This window comes from Myripristis murdjan, chromosome 1 (assembly GCF_902150065.1).
Source record: "Myripristis murdjan chromosome 1, fMyrMur1.1, whole genome shotgun sequence".
Lineage (NCBI taxonomy): Eukaryota > Metazoa > Chordata > Actinopteri > Holocentriformes > Holocentridae > Myripristis > Myripristis murdjan.
The window spans coordinates 23,844,511-23,859,743 of NC_043980.1; the positions used below are offsets into that span (position 1 = coordinate 23,844,511).

At 37.2% G+C, this 15,233-nt stretch overlaps 1 protein-coding gene across 7 annotated transcripts in view; it reads left to right on the plus strand.

The window, feature by feature from the left end:
* The window catches only part of inpp4b (inositol polyphosphate-4-phosphatase type II B), a 257,269-nt gene that overhangs the window by 14,379 nt on the left and 227,657 nt on the right, over nt 1–15,233 (plus strand). For 2 of the 7 annotated variants that reach the window (XM_030053485.1, XM_030053476.1), the window contains exon 3: nt 9,442–9,504. The exons of the other annotated variants lie outside the window; for them this stretch is intronic. The gene's annotated coding sequence lies outside the window, so the exon portion shown is untranslated. The remainder of the gene's footprint in view (nt 1–9,441; nt 9,505–15,233) is intronic. 7 annotated transcript variants of the gene reach the window in all.

Consider the following 15,233-nt stretch of genomic DNA (forward strand, 5'->3'; position numbering starts at 1 on the left):
CAGGATTTCAGCCTTCTCCAAACATTGTTTGCAAATCCTTAAAAAAAAACAACCTTCCTATATGACATACTCTGGATAAGTAGTGGGTTGAAACCGTAGTGTTTCTTTACTCGAGCCACCAAAACCAAAAAGAAACTTTACCAACATCTTTGTTCCAGTTGAGGCAGGAAACCCTCACAGTGTTGTGACCTGCACAAACAAATGTTCCTGTACATCTCAGTGGGATAGCTGAGACTGATGTAATCATTTGCTATTTAAAACCTGCCATTTTAAAAAAAAAATTAAATTCTGGTGCCATGAGTTTATGAGTATGAGAAAAAGAACTAAAAACCCTAATGATAAAATCAGCAGAGTGTTTATGCAATATATCTTATAAAAATAGCAGATGACATATCTTAATCATTTTATTTTTGTTGATGCACTTTCTACAGTTGGTCCTCATAAATGTGTAGTACTGTAGTAAGTAACCTTTAGGTTGCTGCTCTCAGTAACACCAAGCAGTATGGCACATCTGCTCAAGACCAAAAACCCTCTGTCAGCATAATAAAATTTTAAACCGTTTTTGCATGGTGCCGTGACTTGCACTAGCATTAATGATTATTAAGGGCATTGGTACACTTCAACTAGATGTGCTACGAGTAATGGACTATTTATCATACAATATTTCTAATGGCATAGTGTAAACCTGAGCTAAGTTAAATATCACTGGGTGTCGTTACTTCTGATAACTGGCACTGAATTTCTAAGAAAGTCACATTTGAATCTTTGCTCTCAGCAGGAACAGCAGCTGGAATTTGTAGCTGCAAGCGCTCACTTCATATGGTCTTATGATCATCACATGACATTTCCAAATGGTGCTTGCTCCTAATTACAACAGTGCCACATGATGGAAACAGATGATGCAAAATAGAGATGTGATGAAGAAAATGAGTAATAAAACCACTACTAACCGTAACCCTAACCCCCACCACACACACACACACACACACAGACACCCACACACACAGACACCCACACACATACACACACACACACACACACACACACACACACACACACACACACACACACACACACACACAAAATTTGGAATATGCATTTGAATATGCTGTACAAATTGGCCTTCAGTGTTTTGTGTCTGTTTCCAAGTGCTGTCTTATACACCCACAGCATGTTATGTTGCCTTAATTACTTAACACATCAAAAGTCAGCCTTTCATCCATAGTTGTCATGTTGTCATGACAAAGGGTTTGTCTTCAGTTTTTGTCACTCAGGAACCCAATCAGTGTGGAGAGCTCTTCTCAGAGCACACAGGGCAGCCTTTTGATAGCCCGTGAAATGAGGGGCCTCTCTCCTTCATTGGCCTCCAGATAGGCAGAGTGCAAGAGAGAGGAATGGCCCGCCTCACTATGCTCTCAATTACATCTCCAGTAAAGTTAAAGCACTCTTCTATTTTTCATCATGGCCCACAATAAGCAATCCAATCATCTGACACCCACATCATACCCATGGACCTGTTTTCATCATCTGAGAAATTCACAGATTTTCCCTTGTCGTTTAAAGCTGAATAGAGCAATTTGCAGTGCTCCTATCAGAGTGACTGATAGAACTATTGGGGGAGACATAAGTAACATAGTGGTATATTAGTGAAGTGCTGGGTGAATCGCTCATTCATTACCCTTGTTTACTTTATAAGGAAGAATGCCCTCTTCTGATATGACAAGCTCCAAAGGAATCCTTTTCTTGTGAGTTTTAGGAAAATGTTGGTGGAAATGGAGGCAGAAGGACTCAGACTGGGAACACTGTGTTTCTGAGATACCTCTGAGCAGCGTTTGATCCATTTTTTAAGATAAGACATCACTGGTCCTCCCACATTGGCTGTTCATCCGGTAACTGCTGGGGCTCTCCCCACACCACAAAATTGTCAGGCTTCTATAAAAATGTCATTATGTTAAATGAGTGTGTTAGCCTTCTGGGAAGCATACTCTTCATCGAACACTTTTAAACAGTAGTGATTAACACCTCTCTTTTTTCTTTTTCATTTTGGTCTGCAGTCAGTTAGGCTCTTGGCAGGCAGTATATCATTATCTTTAAGCAGCAAATAATGATTACACGGTGGGGGTGTAGATCGCAAGTTTCATCACAATACAATATTGTATCAGTTCTTTGGACAACAATTTCGATTTGATTCAATTCAGGGTCCTATGATTGATATGAAACGATATCATATGCCCGTTTAATACAGTCTGTTACATTTATGTCAGCTCACAAAAAGCAACTAAAGTATGATTTGAAAAACTTACTAGTGAGTGCTTCCAGACATTTAATTGAAAAACTATCTATTCTTTTTAATAAAATAAAAAATAATACATTGAAAAACAAATTATTCTTTGTAGTAAAAATAAAAATGGACTTTCTGTTCACTGTAAACTGCCACATTTGTCATTTTTAAGTGCAATTTTTTTTTTATTAGTTAAACTGCCCTTCATAACCTTTACATTGTGAACATAAACTATGCGCATCTATGCTTCATCACTTTCAATTTACGAGTTTCTATTTGTGTCAGTCGTTTAGAGATACTGTGAAATTTTCACATCTTATAAAATCAAATTGAAAGAACTTTAACCTCAGATGTTTTTATACATTAAATAAAGGTTGAGGCTAATGTATAAACTCATATTAAAACACATATAAAACTCATTTTTAGTGTCTCATAAGCAATACATTTTAACATTAACTACTTTTTGTCAGAACACTTAACATAACTTTTACGTGCAAATGCAGTATAGTCCTCATTGCAATTTCACTGAAGTGCTGTTTCAATGGGATTTTACATTGTACATTATGCCATTGTGAAGAAGGGTGTCATGTTAACTTAATCCAAGTAATTTAACCAGTTGATGTTGTTAGTGATGTTGATTTTTATGGGTACACTGCAAAAACTCAAAATCTTACCAAGATTATTTGTCTTATTTCAAGTCAAAAATGTCTTATTACTAGTCAAAATATCTCATTACACTTAAAATAAGACATGATCACCTCAGAAGTAACTTGTTTTTAGACAATTGTCTCTTGTTTCAAGTGAAAATTTGCTTGAAACAAGTGAAAATTTGCTTGTTTCATTGGCAAAATTTGTTTCTTTTTCTAGCTAATTTTCACTTATTTCAAGTGAATTTTCACTTTTTCCGCCAATGAAACAAGCTAAAAACAATTTACTTCTGAGGTGATCATGTCTTATTTTAAGTGTAATGAGATATTTTGACTTGAAATAAGACATTTTTGACTTGAAACAAGACAAATAATCTTGGTAAGATTTTTCCGTTTTTGCAGTGTATCCAAGGTATATGGTTCTGTTGTATTGTGGGTCAGAACTAAGGCTGAGCAATTTTATCTATTCTGCGATATATATCTATATTTTGTTTCCCCATAAAGTATCGATTTTTCAGCCGTGAGTATCGATACATTAAGCCCCATTCAAATCCCCCGTGTTCCCTCTGGCACTCTGCTCGCTGCCCATTTCCCCCGTTTTTTCAGTTCAATTAATTCAATTCAAGTCAATGGAACACTCACAAGATGTCACCAAAATCACTCTGTCCCTTTAAAATCTTTCAGAAAATGATGTAATTGTATCGAATCGTATTGTTGGCCGAATATCGTGATATATATCGTATCGTGAGCTGAATATCGTGTATCGTATCGTATCGTGAGATGAGTGTATCGCTACAGCCCTAGTCAGAATGAATGAAAAGTATTCACTTTTTATTGATTTTAGGTCTTGCTCATCTTACTGTGTGATGCAAAGGAGAGAGGATTCAAAGGAGATGTGGTTCATTCATCTTTTCTAAAATACTGGCACCAGCTTTGTTTTTAAAGTGGAATATTTTTCACTGGAATAAAAAATATAAGACCTATAAGGGCTAAACTGGTTCTGTTTTAACTCATTAGCTGCCATTGACGGTGATCACTGTCAATTCATATCCAAACACTGACTGGCAATGATGGTGTGCGACGTCAATTAGACTTCTGGTGGTTTCGGTGTTTACATAGCACTGATTCTTGAGAATTTGGATAAATCATGTCCCACTAAGAAAAATGCTATTTCTGCTGGAAATTTACAACATTTTAATGAATAAAAAGAATCAAGGGCATAATCAGGGGGTCCTTTGCACATTTGTAAGGTTCTTTTATAGGTTTATTTTTAATTTGTATTAATTTAATGATTATATGTTGGCCCATGGCCTACCAAACCAGTTGTCCTCGGATAGGAGATAATCATTTCAACTTGATTAATACAACAAAAAGTAATAATTTCATTGAATAATATCTTTACCACATGAAAGAGTACATCATGTATTAAAAACTACAAACGATGGGTTTTGAACAATATTTACTATTATTTTGTGGTTGCTCAAAATGTGTCCCAGATATTCGTCACCACCGTCAGATATTTATTTAAAAAATAATAATAAAAAAACTACAAGGTCAGTTACATTCCTGAGGATCCCTTTTCAAACCTTCAGCTCTACTGCATGCTTCAAGACCACTCAGGCTCCTGTAAGTTTGCTATTTTCTCTTAAATCTCTTCATATTTTTGGACACTGCTACTGTCACAACCATAAATTGTCAACACCGTCACTTCTGTATAAAAAATATTAAATTAGATTATGGAATAAATGTATACTTTTTAAGAAGAGGTCTGATGCAGGTAGCAACAGGGCGAAAACAAGCTGGCTAATGTGAACAACTCATGCTTATAATGTGAAAGAGCAGGTTTTTGTCACCACTGTCAGACGTCACCACCGTCAGGTTTTCTGTCTGACGGTGATGACTGAAGTCTGAAAAATGCTTATAACAGTGCTCAGGATTGTTATTTTTTGTACCAAATAGTTAAATAAAGTTGTTAAGCAAGAAGCCATTGACTTGAGTGGTATAAATTTTGGAAATGTATGTTTTAATGAGGCGACTGTCACCACCGTCAGATTAGTGTCACCACTGTCAGAGGCAGTTATATTGGTTTTAAATGAATATGCTTACAATATGTTTCTTTGGTGCTGTTGAGTTATTAAAGTAATAGTCCCTTTAATACAAAAATATGTTTTTCAAATAAAAAAAAAACATTACGGTGACGGTGTTGACAAAAACAAAGTAGCCTAATAACTGGAAAAACCTATTTTATGAAAAAAAATGCAAAATGAGGAGGTTGCACCGGTACATTACTGAACAGCCAAGACCTTGGCCTATAATGATATACCTTCAGATTTTGTAATTTAACACACTTTTTTTTTTCTTCAAAATTAAAACCTGTTTTATCCAAATTCCCAAGAATCAGTGATAGTCATAGAACAAAATATTCTGTGGGTCTTGAAAGATCACTTAAAATGCTCTAAAACGCTGGCAGTATGGGGCTTTCTGTTCTGAAAACGGCTGGCAGCCAATGAGTTAATGATGTAGTATTCCATGGAAGCAGTGCCTCAAGATTGGTGCCATAGGATGAAATTAAAATGTCATATCAGCTTGTTCTCACGTTTGACTTGCACTATTTCTCAGCAAGTGCTTTGGAAAAAATGAGGGAATAGTTGAAAGCTTTCACTGGTGGAATTTTCTTTCATCTGACAGAAGTTCAGCTTCCAGGACTAGATTCAGCAGCATATTTTTCAGCAATCTCTGTTTAAAGAAAATATTACTATTTCTGAGCCATAATAACCATGTTACCTTATATGGACTGACATAACTGCTAAAATTTGAGAAATTATTACTTGAGGAGCTGATGCTTCAGCACTGCAGTAATTTGCTGTCAAGACGTTGGCATTGGTCTGTCAAATTGCCCGATACATAACATGGAACTATCAAGCAATTTTGACAGAATACCAAATTCCATGGCTGCCATTCTAATTACCATGTCTGGATGCTGGCTGTGTGTGTTGACATACATGTGTGTGTGTGTGTGTGTGTGTGTGTGTGTGTGTGTGTGTGTGTTACTGTAGGTGGCATCAGTGTCCACAGCTGCTGCACAGTATAATTCTGCGTATAACCCCAAAACAAGGTAGAATGCTAATAAATACAGCTATGAAATGTAAGCAAGGACGGGAGTACCGCTTATGTCCATCTATATACCGTAATTTCCAGACTATTGAGCGCACCTGAATATAAGCCGCACCAACTAAATTTAAAAAGAAAAAAGAATTTGTACATATATAGGCCGCACCTCTTTATAAGCCGCAGGTGTCCACGTTGTAACATGAGATATTTACACAGAAAGATGGTACACAGAAAGATTTTTTTAAATTTTTACTTAAATAAATGCTTTTTTCCGAGCAGCGCCTGTAACACGGCAGTACAGCGACAGTAAAACGGCAGTAACACGGCTGGTTAAAAAAATAACCGTAGCCGTAGGCCTTTTGCCTACCAGAAAAGTCATTGATCGCTATCTTCATCTTCCTCCTGCGCACTAAAACCACTGAAGTCCTCTTCTTCAGTGTCGGAATTGAATAGCCTCAGAATGACTTCATCACACACTTTCTCAGTCTCTCTTTCGTTGTCGCTCTCAATGTCACTTACGTCTCGAGGCAAATTTGTGCTTTTGCTGTCCTCTTCATCACGCAACTTAAAAGCTGCAACATATGCATTTCTTCGTGTGTTTTCCATGATGAGGGTGTGTGCATCTATGGTGTGCATGATGCACAAAATGACTGTTCAAAACACAATCAAACTAGCGTCTTCCTCGGTGCATCATCTCTTCCACCTGTCTGTCTTGCTCTTGCGCTTCCTGCTAGAGCGCCCCCTGGAGGCCGTTAGCCCGTAAAAATCTATAGATTAGCCGCATCGTTGTTTAAGCCGCAGGGTTCAAAGCGTGTGAAAAAAGTAGCGGCTTATAGTCCGGAAATTACGGTAATTTCCCCAGTCCAAGCAATATTTTTGCATTATGAAAAGGGAAACTTCAAAATATGGGGGTATAGGTTGATCTACTGTTTCATTAACAAAATATCAAGGAAACTAGGCTTCAGTGAAAATTTAACTACTGTCACACAAAGACAAAGGCAGAGAGACATTTATCAGTAGACAGGGTATGATAATCCTGTGTGTGTGTGGGTGTGTGTACATGTTTGTGTGTATTGGGGTTATGTTTGTTTTCAAACGTACAGCACTTGAGTGCATGTCTGAACTTGATTTTTTGAAAAAAGTGAAAACACTACAGGCGGCACACATGGACCAGAACGTTTTCCCCATCTGCTCGAAAAATTTGCAAGGAAATGTTGGGAGAAGAACTATAAAGTTGTCCTTTGTGGTTAGACATAAAGTAGAGGAGGAATGAGTGTGTGGAGCTATTACGTTTTTAAATGATTTTTGTTAGTGTGCTAAACCATTTCTATTGCTGCTATCAAGCCATTAAGGTACTATTATTGAACTCTTTTCTTAATCTTGGACCTGCTCTTTGAAATAATTTCTTTTTAATTATTTTTCAGCAGAGATGCAGTATATATTCCCTATGTGTTGTGTTGTGTGTTCCCTATGTGGGGAATACTATTGTGGAGAGATGCTGCCTACCATAACAATATGGAAGTCAGATTTTATCTAGACTCTTGCGTATTCTGAATCTGACTGATAGTCTATTGTAACGGTTGCCTATTATGAATGGATGAATGATCATACAGTACAAGTCTGTAGTACAGACACAGTATAACAGGACTTGTGTCCCACTATACAGATGCACCACCGAATACAGCGTCGACCAAAGCAAAATAGCTCCTATGTCCATCTCTCAGTTGCTTTTTTAATATTTGTACACTCATAGTATTAACATATGGTAGCTACAATATGTTAGTAAAGTGTGTATATTTGTGTGTTTCTGTGTGAGTGAGTGCAAGCATATGCAGGAGAACAATCATCATTTCAGAGAGGATGATTGCTTTCCTCCAAATTATATTATTTTCTGCAGATGTCATTGTTTTGCTTCTTGGCTTTGAACTCTTATATTGTATCTGTAATGCTTGTGCCCCCAAGCTATAACGAAGTTTCTGCAGAATCATTGCAGCTGTGAGGGCTGTTGCATGGACACCGAAGAATAATCTATCTTTCTACAATTGTGCCATTATGGAACCACTTCCATAAATTTAGTACAGTTAGTTTAGTTCATTGAAGATCTTACACTTCACCTGTCCAATTTGTAGAGTTTTTATGAATGTGATGAGACATATGGAGCTTCCTTGTCTTGTGCTGTATAGTACATTTCACACTGGTTTCCCATCACTAGTATGGCATAATAAATTTTCACTTTATAGTTACGGTTTCAGCCTTGGTTACATGTTCAGCCACTGAAAGGGCCTCAGCTGACAATTTTGTCCAGGTGTTGGATCATTGAGTTTTTATCAAGCAAGGCTGGATGGAAATTATTTTCTAAAAACCTAACAATTATATAGCAAAGCCTTCCAAGCCAATAATCCAGGGCCAAAATGAAACTGAAATGCTATTTTGTTTGTTTTATTTGTGTACAACGTCTCAAGAGGTTAGACTGGGAGAATAACCAGGGGCAGAGTGAAATTAAGAGTTAGGAACTTTGAGCGAAGTAGCATGGCTGACTTTTTTTTTTAATGACTTCACAAAAGCAAATTTCACACTAACAACTTGTACAGCCTGCTCCCTCTGCTTCGAGCTATATATTTTAGATTCTGTTGTGAGTGATGGTCTCCTAAGGGAAGTTTGTCTTGGTGTTGGCTCTCAGAGTGTAAAGGAGAATTGTAAGCCCATCAGCTACATGGCAGTTGCCACCCACACAAAGTCAACTAGGAGTTGACAATAGGCTGGCTAGAAACACTCTTTAAAAGGCTTTAGCATCATTGCTCTAAGCACCATAATGTCAGATAGGCCATGGTTCTGTATGTGCATTAAATCTGAGAAGAGAAGGGAGTAAGAGCGGTAGACAATTAAGGGACATGGGATACACTAAAACCCTGCTGGGATGTCACTTGTATTGCCTGGGGATATCAGTGATTTGTAATAATTACCAGGGTTGTCAGTGTTCTGCCATTCATGTCATTCTACACGTAAAAAAAATCCTCTGCAAATTGCCCACTCATTTTTAGTAGGGACAGAACACCATACAATCCCGCGTTAATCTGCATCCCAATAATTTCAGGCACATCACTGGCTTCACAGATGACTTTGAATGAGACAACTTATGTTTTTAAGCTTCACTTTCTGTACAGCTTTTTCAGGTCACTCTGTAGTGAATTACACTACACACAAGTCTTGTTTTTATTTTTGCCTTGCAAAATTATCACACCAATGTGGTTTCTCCACAGTGCATCATTTTATTTGTTTTTGATAGTTTCCATCTGGAATTTTTTCCACGGTTAAAGGGGAATGCCACATGTTTTCAGTAGTAAAACATTATTGTCTACACTTAGAAGAGTATTGTGATCACTCACAAAAATTTCCTGTCAGTTCCAGAGATGAAATACAGTAACCGCTGGGGTAGGATCACCTGGGCAGCTTGTTCAGCTTGTAGTAAGTATTGGGAACAGCCTCACTGTACTTGCTTGTAACTATGAACGCATTATACTGTATCATAGGGAAACAAATGACAGTGAATGTAAGCCAAGATGTTTGGTTAGCTGCTCAAATTGAAGGTCTATAAGGCAGCGCTGCTTTGGTATCTCAGTCTAGTTGTAACTAAAATTATAGACTTCATCGATTCAGATTCTTATGGATTGCAGATTCTGATTCTTTTCATATTATTTGAGTGCAAAAAGAAATCAAATTTAGTTGAAAGCAAAAGCAATTTAGTGCTGTGGTCCTCTCAGAAAGAAATTACATGGACAAATCACATCACTACATTTAGGTGCTGTCATGTTGAATTCCAGTTCTATTTTTGCAATCATAAAAGTACAGAGCTATACCGTATCATTTTTAACAAAACGCAAATTATAGCAATACATACACAATATTCCCTACCTAAATGAAAGAGATTCAAGAGTTGAAAAGAAATGTAATATCTTGACAAAATAAACCTGGCACAGCTTGAACTAAGATCCATCTTTTAACATAATGTGCAGCACTTTATTATTATCATATTTTTATTGTTAATATATGGTACAAACAACATCAATAGAGTGGACAGGAGCAATAAATCAAATGCACACTTTCAAATGATGCTGTGTGTTTATGAAGTAAAATGCACCACGGCCATATTCACAACACATGGAAATCGTATCATGTTTGGCCCTCTGTCCATGTTGTTGGAATAAAACTGATTGTAATGATCATGACTTATCAGTCAGTTTTTTTGCAAGAGACAACTGCCTGCCAAAAATCGAGTTAGATCAGTGGAAGGAAAACTGAAACCTGAAAACCACTCAATTAGTGAAGGGGAGCTGCCATTCTCTTTTTCAAACCTGCTCTTCTACTTATTGCAGGCATTTTGAGCCAGTGATCATCTTTTTATTGAGATATTTGTCATTTATACCTTGCCCTGCCACATGCCAAGTTTCCAGTAACATAGCAGGTGTTCAGTGGCAGAGGAAACACAACACTTACATAATCAAGTGCTTAATGTGCCACCTGAAAAAAATTAGATATCTGCTTTTAAAAGCTCTTTAAACCTCTGCAATCATGCTGATACTGTGGGACATAATGTTGGCTAAGCTAGCTAGATAAAAATGTAATAAGCTAGCTAAAAGACTAAAAGGTTGGGTCCCAGTCATTGAAACTATTTTGCCCGTGTTATATTAATAGTTAATTTGTAGTGTCAATACAAATTGTGCATCACAGTTAAATATTGGTGTATAAAATCTGCTTGCACCTCTGCCTCCATAGAGCACCTGTTAGCACTGATGCAGGAATTCTGTGCTATTTTTGTGGCTTTAGTTGTTGGAGGCACACTCACATAGACCTCTGTTACAATCATGCAAAACTACTACATTTGTTATGTAAACCCCCTGTATTTGTTATGTTTGCCTGTTTTACATGAATAGAATTTTTTCTATCAGTCGATATGTTTGCATTAGAAATCACTATAACTTTAATTTGTTTTAAGAGTCTTTATGGGAAAGATCAGAGGCTGATTCTTACCTCTGTCTTTCATCTACATCTGCTTATAGGATGTATGAGGGCCTCCCGTTTGGTTGATTCCTATAGTCATCTGAGGGCAGCAAGACTGGCTTGTTGTTAATTTAAGGAACGTCTGTGCCTTGACTTATGAAAATATGGCCCCATATGTTAGGTATCACATCCCTGACATGATGCATAAGAATACTCATAGTGCTATACCAACACTTCTTGAGTGGACTTACAATGTAATATATTTTGCAGTGTGGGAACTTCAAAGCTGTGTTAATTTTATTTATCAGAATTGCTACTATTATACTTGCTGTTGACTTAGAAAAGTTGGAACAGAGCTGGCAATAACCTTTCAACATCAGTCATGTCAGAACATCAGTCAGAAAACACCAGGACAAAGCTTGACAAAATGAGAAGACAACAGGTAGTTGTGCAGCATAGCTGTGGCAAGCATAGCTGTGGCAACAGTTACATCACAACAGCCTCTTGAATTGAAATTGTATGTAAATATTGCAAGTGCTTTTTTCCATACTCATACTCAACGAGCCCTTTTGTTTTAAAAAATATAAATGAGTGTGTATACACCCTGGTCATTGGTGGAAAACAATGTATACTCAACATCAGGAGGTGGACATTTTATGGGAACATGACATCCACATATGCAGCCAGTCACTCCTTAGAAGTGCCAATATTCATTGAATTGCACTTGACAGTTGCCTTGGCCTTCAGCAATAGGAAACCTGATGTAAATACTCTTCAGTCCACAAATAGGTCTGCAGACACCGTGAGCTATTCTGTGCCAGCTTGCTTCACAAATCACCAGTTTCATGATGAAAGATATGCCAAAAACCTTCAAGTTATCAGAAATTGAGAGAAGGAGCTACAGACTTTCCCTTTTCAGAAGATGAAAGCATAGTCTCAAACAGACAAATAATCTGTAAAGTACATGCACCAACAGTCTGAGAAGCGTATTTCTTCAGAATAATGAAATGGATTGCTTTGATCAACAAGTAGCCTACTCATTTGACTTCATTTCATTTATATAATACACAGTCCATGCACCCTTACAAACATTTTTAGGTTATTCAAGTTAAGCTTAAGTTTAGCCCTAGAGTAGCTCTAATCTTTTTCCTTTCTTAGTTGAATCCAGAACACATTAAATCTAGGACTAATTCAAGCAATTTCTGCGCAAACCACTTGTGTTAGGCCAGTTTAAAACAGTATTAGTTGAGCACTAGCCTTCTCTGTGAAAGAAGCTCTTTATTTGGCATTGCAATACATGGAATTTTCCTTGGCGTTGCTGGTGGGTGGTGAAGGTAGTGCTGAATATGCAGTAGGCATACATTTGCAAATGGGAGTAGCTGCCTTGGTTAAGTATTGTAAGACCAATATGAAAATAGGTCTAAATAACAGAGCATGATCCCCTGTCCCTCTGTTCTGCTTTCTGGCTGTTTCTCTGCATTTTCTCTGTCATTTAGCAATTGATTTTTGCTGTTCTGTGGGTAGCCTTAGAAAATACTGTGGAGAGATATTCAGGAGGAGCTGTGTGAGAGATACAAAGAGAAGGAGGGCGCATTTTTGTTGATTTTTTCATTTGGAGGTGGGGGGGTGGGATTGGTATACGATGTATATGCCATGCACCTCAAGATTGACCCTCTCGGACTAAAATCATGGATATGCGAAAGAAGGTTGACTTGAATCTCTGTGATTTTTTTTTTATTTGTGTGGCATTGTGATCAGCTTAGCATAGAATGATGATGGGATTCATTGGTATGATGGTATTGGTTAAATGTAAAATTAATGTACTATACAGTTAGTTAAGTATTTGGACAGTGACACAATATTCATAATTTTGCCCCTGTACACCACCACAGTGAATTTGAAATGGAGTAATCAAGACATGATTGAAGTGCACACTTTCAGCTTTAATTTAAGGGGTTGAACAAAAATATGTTATTAACTGTTTAGGAATTACAGCCAATTTTAGATAGATAGATAGATAGATAGATATACTTTATTGAACCAGGGAAATTCTCGTGTTACAGCAGCATCAGTAGAAACACATAATAAAGTTAAATAAAATAGAATAAAGACTAAATATATACAATAAAGACTATAAAGACTAAAAAACTAAAAATATACAATAAGGGCTAACCCAAGAATATGAGATATGAGATGTGAAATATACAGATGGTAATGAATATGAAATATGCATTGTCACCCCATTTTCAGAGGCTCAAAAGTAACTGGACACTTAACTAAAAAGCAGTTTCATAGCCAATTGTGGCATGTTCCCTTGTTATTCCATGACAAATTAAGAATATAAAAGGAGAGTTCATTCCAAGTGTGTGCATTTGCATTTGGTAGCTGTTTATCAGAACCCCCAACATGCGATCCAAAGAGGTGTCTATGCAGTTGAAGGAGGCCATCATTAGGCTAAAAAGGAAAACAAACAAACAAACAAACAAACAAAACGTTGGTATCCCTAACCCTAATGGTTTGGTATGTCCTGAAAAAAACAGAATACACTGGTATTCAGCAACACCAAAAGTCCAGGAAGACCACAGAAGACATCTAAAGTGGATGACCAAAGAATTCTTTCCTGACGAAAAGAAGAAAAACCCATTCACAACGTCTAGGAAAGTCAAAAACACTCTCAAGGAGGTTCTTTGACAGATGAAACGAAGATTGATTTGTACCAGAGTGATGGGACGAGAAAAGTGTGGTGAAAGAAAGGAGCAGCTCATGACCCAAAGCATAGCACATCATCTGTCCAGTATGGTGGAGGCAGTGTTATGGCATGGACATGTATGGCTGCCAGTGGAACTGGGTCACTAGTGTTCATTGATGATGTGACTGCTGATGTAATTAGCAGGATGAATTCTGATATTTACAGGGCTATAGTATCTGCGCATATTCAGCCAAATGCCACAGAACTGATAGGACGGCACTTGGCAGTGCATATTGATAATGACCCAAAACATACTGCAAAAGCAACCCAAGAGTTACTGAAATGAAAGAAGTGCAATATTCTTCAATGGTCAAGTCATTTCCCAGACCTAAACCCAGTTGAGCATGCTTTTCACTTGCTGAAGACCAAACTGAAGGCAGGAAGACCCCAAACAAGCAGCAGCTGCCATGGGTTCCTGACTTCAGGCAGACATAGACTACAAAGGACTTTCCTCCAAATACTGATTATAATTCTTATAATTAAAGTTATGTATGTTATGCATGCTTTGTCCAATTACTTTTGAGCCTTTGAGAATGGGTTGACAATGTATAAAACTGGCTGTAATTCCTAAACGGTTAATCCATTTTTGTTCAACCCTGTAAGTTAAAGCTGGAAGTCTGCACTTCAATCTTTTTATTTGTCTGTTTATTTGTTAGCAGGATATCTCAAAAGGTTATGAATTGATTTGCACAAAACCGTTTGGAAAGTTTGTCATGAGCCAAGAAAGAGCTGATTTGCCTTCCATGCTGATTGGTCTAAAGGGGCATGGTGGTGGCCCACAGTCACCAATCGCAAAAAGGCATGTAACTGCCAAACACCATACTGCAGGTTTTTGGGGAAAGGTTGGTCATGAGCCAACTTTTCATGCTGATCAGCCAAAAGAGAGTGTGTTGGTGGGTGTGGCTATCACAAAAGGTTCATAACTCCAGCAACAGAAATAAGTCAGTGACACACACATAAGTGTTTAATGTTTGAATTTATCAAACAAAAATGTTATCTTCAGTTTATAAAGCACAAAAAATAAGACTTTACTTTGTTCAACTATGTGATGTGTAAATGGCATATCTTGAGAATTGTGTAGTGTTGGTGGAGCTATGCAGTCTACTTGATATCATCGTTCTAGTTGTTACTTGGCAATGTGTAAAATTTTACATCAGAATGAATCATAATGCTTGAATCTGGTGGTTTAGCAAGTTCAGTATCAGGAGTCTTATATCAAAATTAAATCTGCAAAATAGATTGTTTTAGCATCAACACTGCGAGGTGTGTATGTGTAGTAGTCACATTGCACAACATGCAGTCTTGGGGGAACTTAACTCAAACATGTCATACCACAACTTTTTTGCTGCATGATACAAAAGGAAAACTCAAAATCATCTTATATTCCATGACTAATCTGCAAGAGAAGGCGTCTGATATAGATTTTGTTTACATATATCAGCAACAT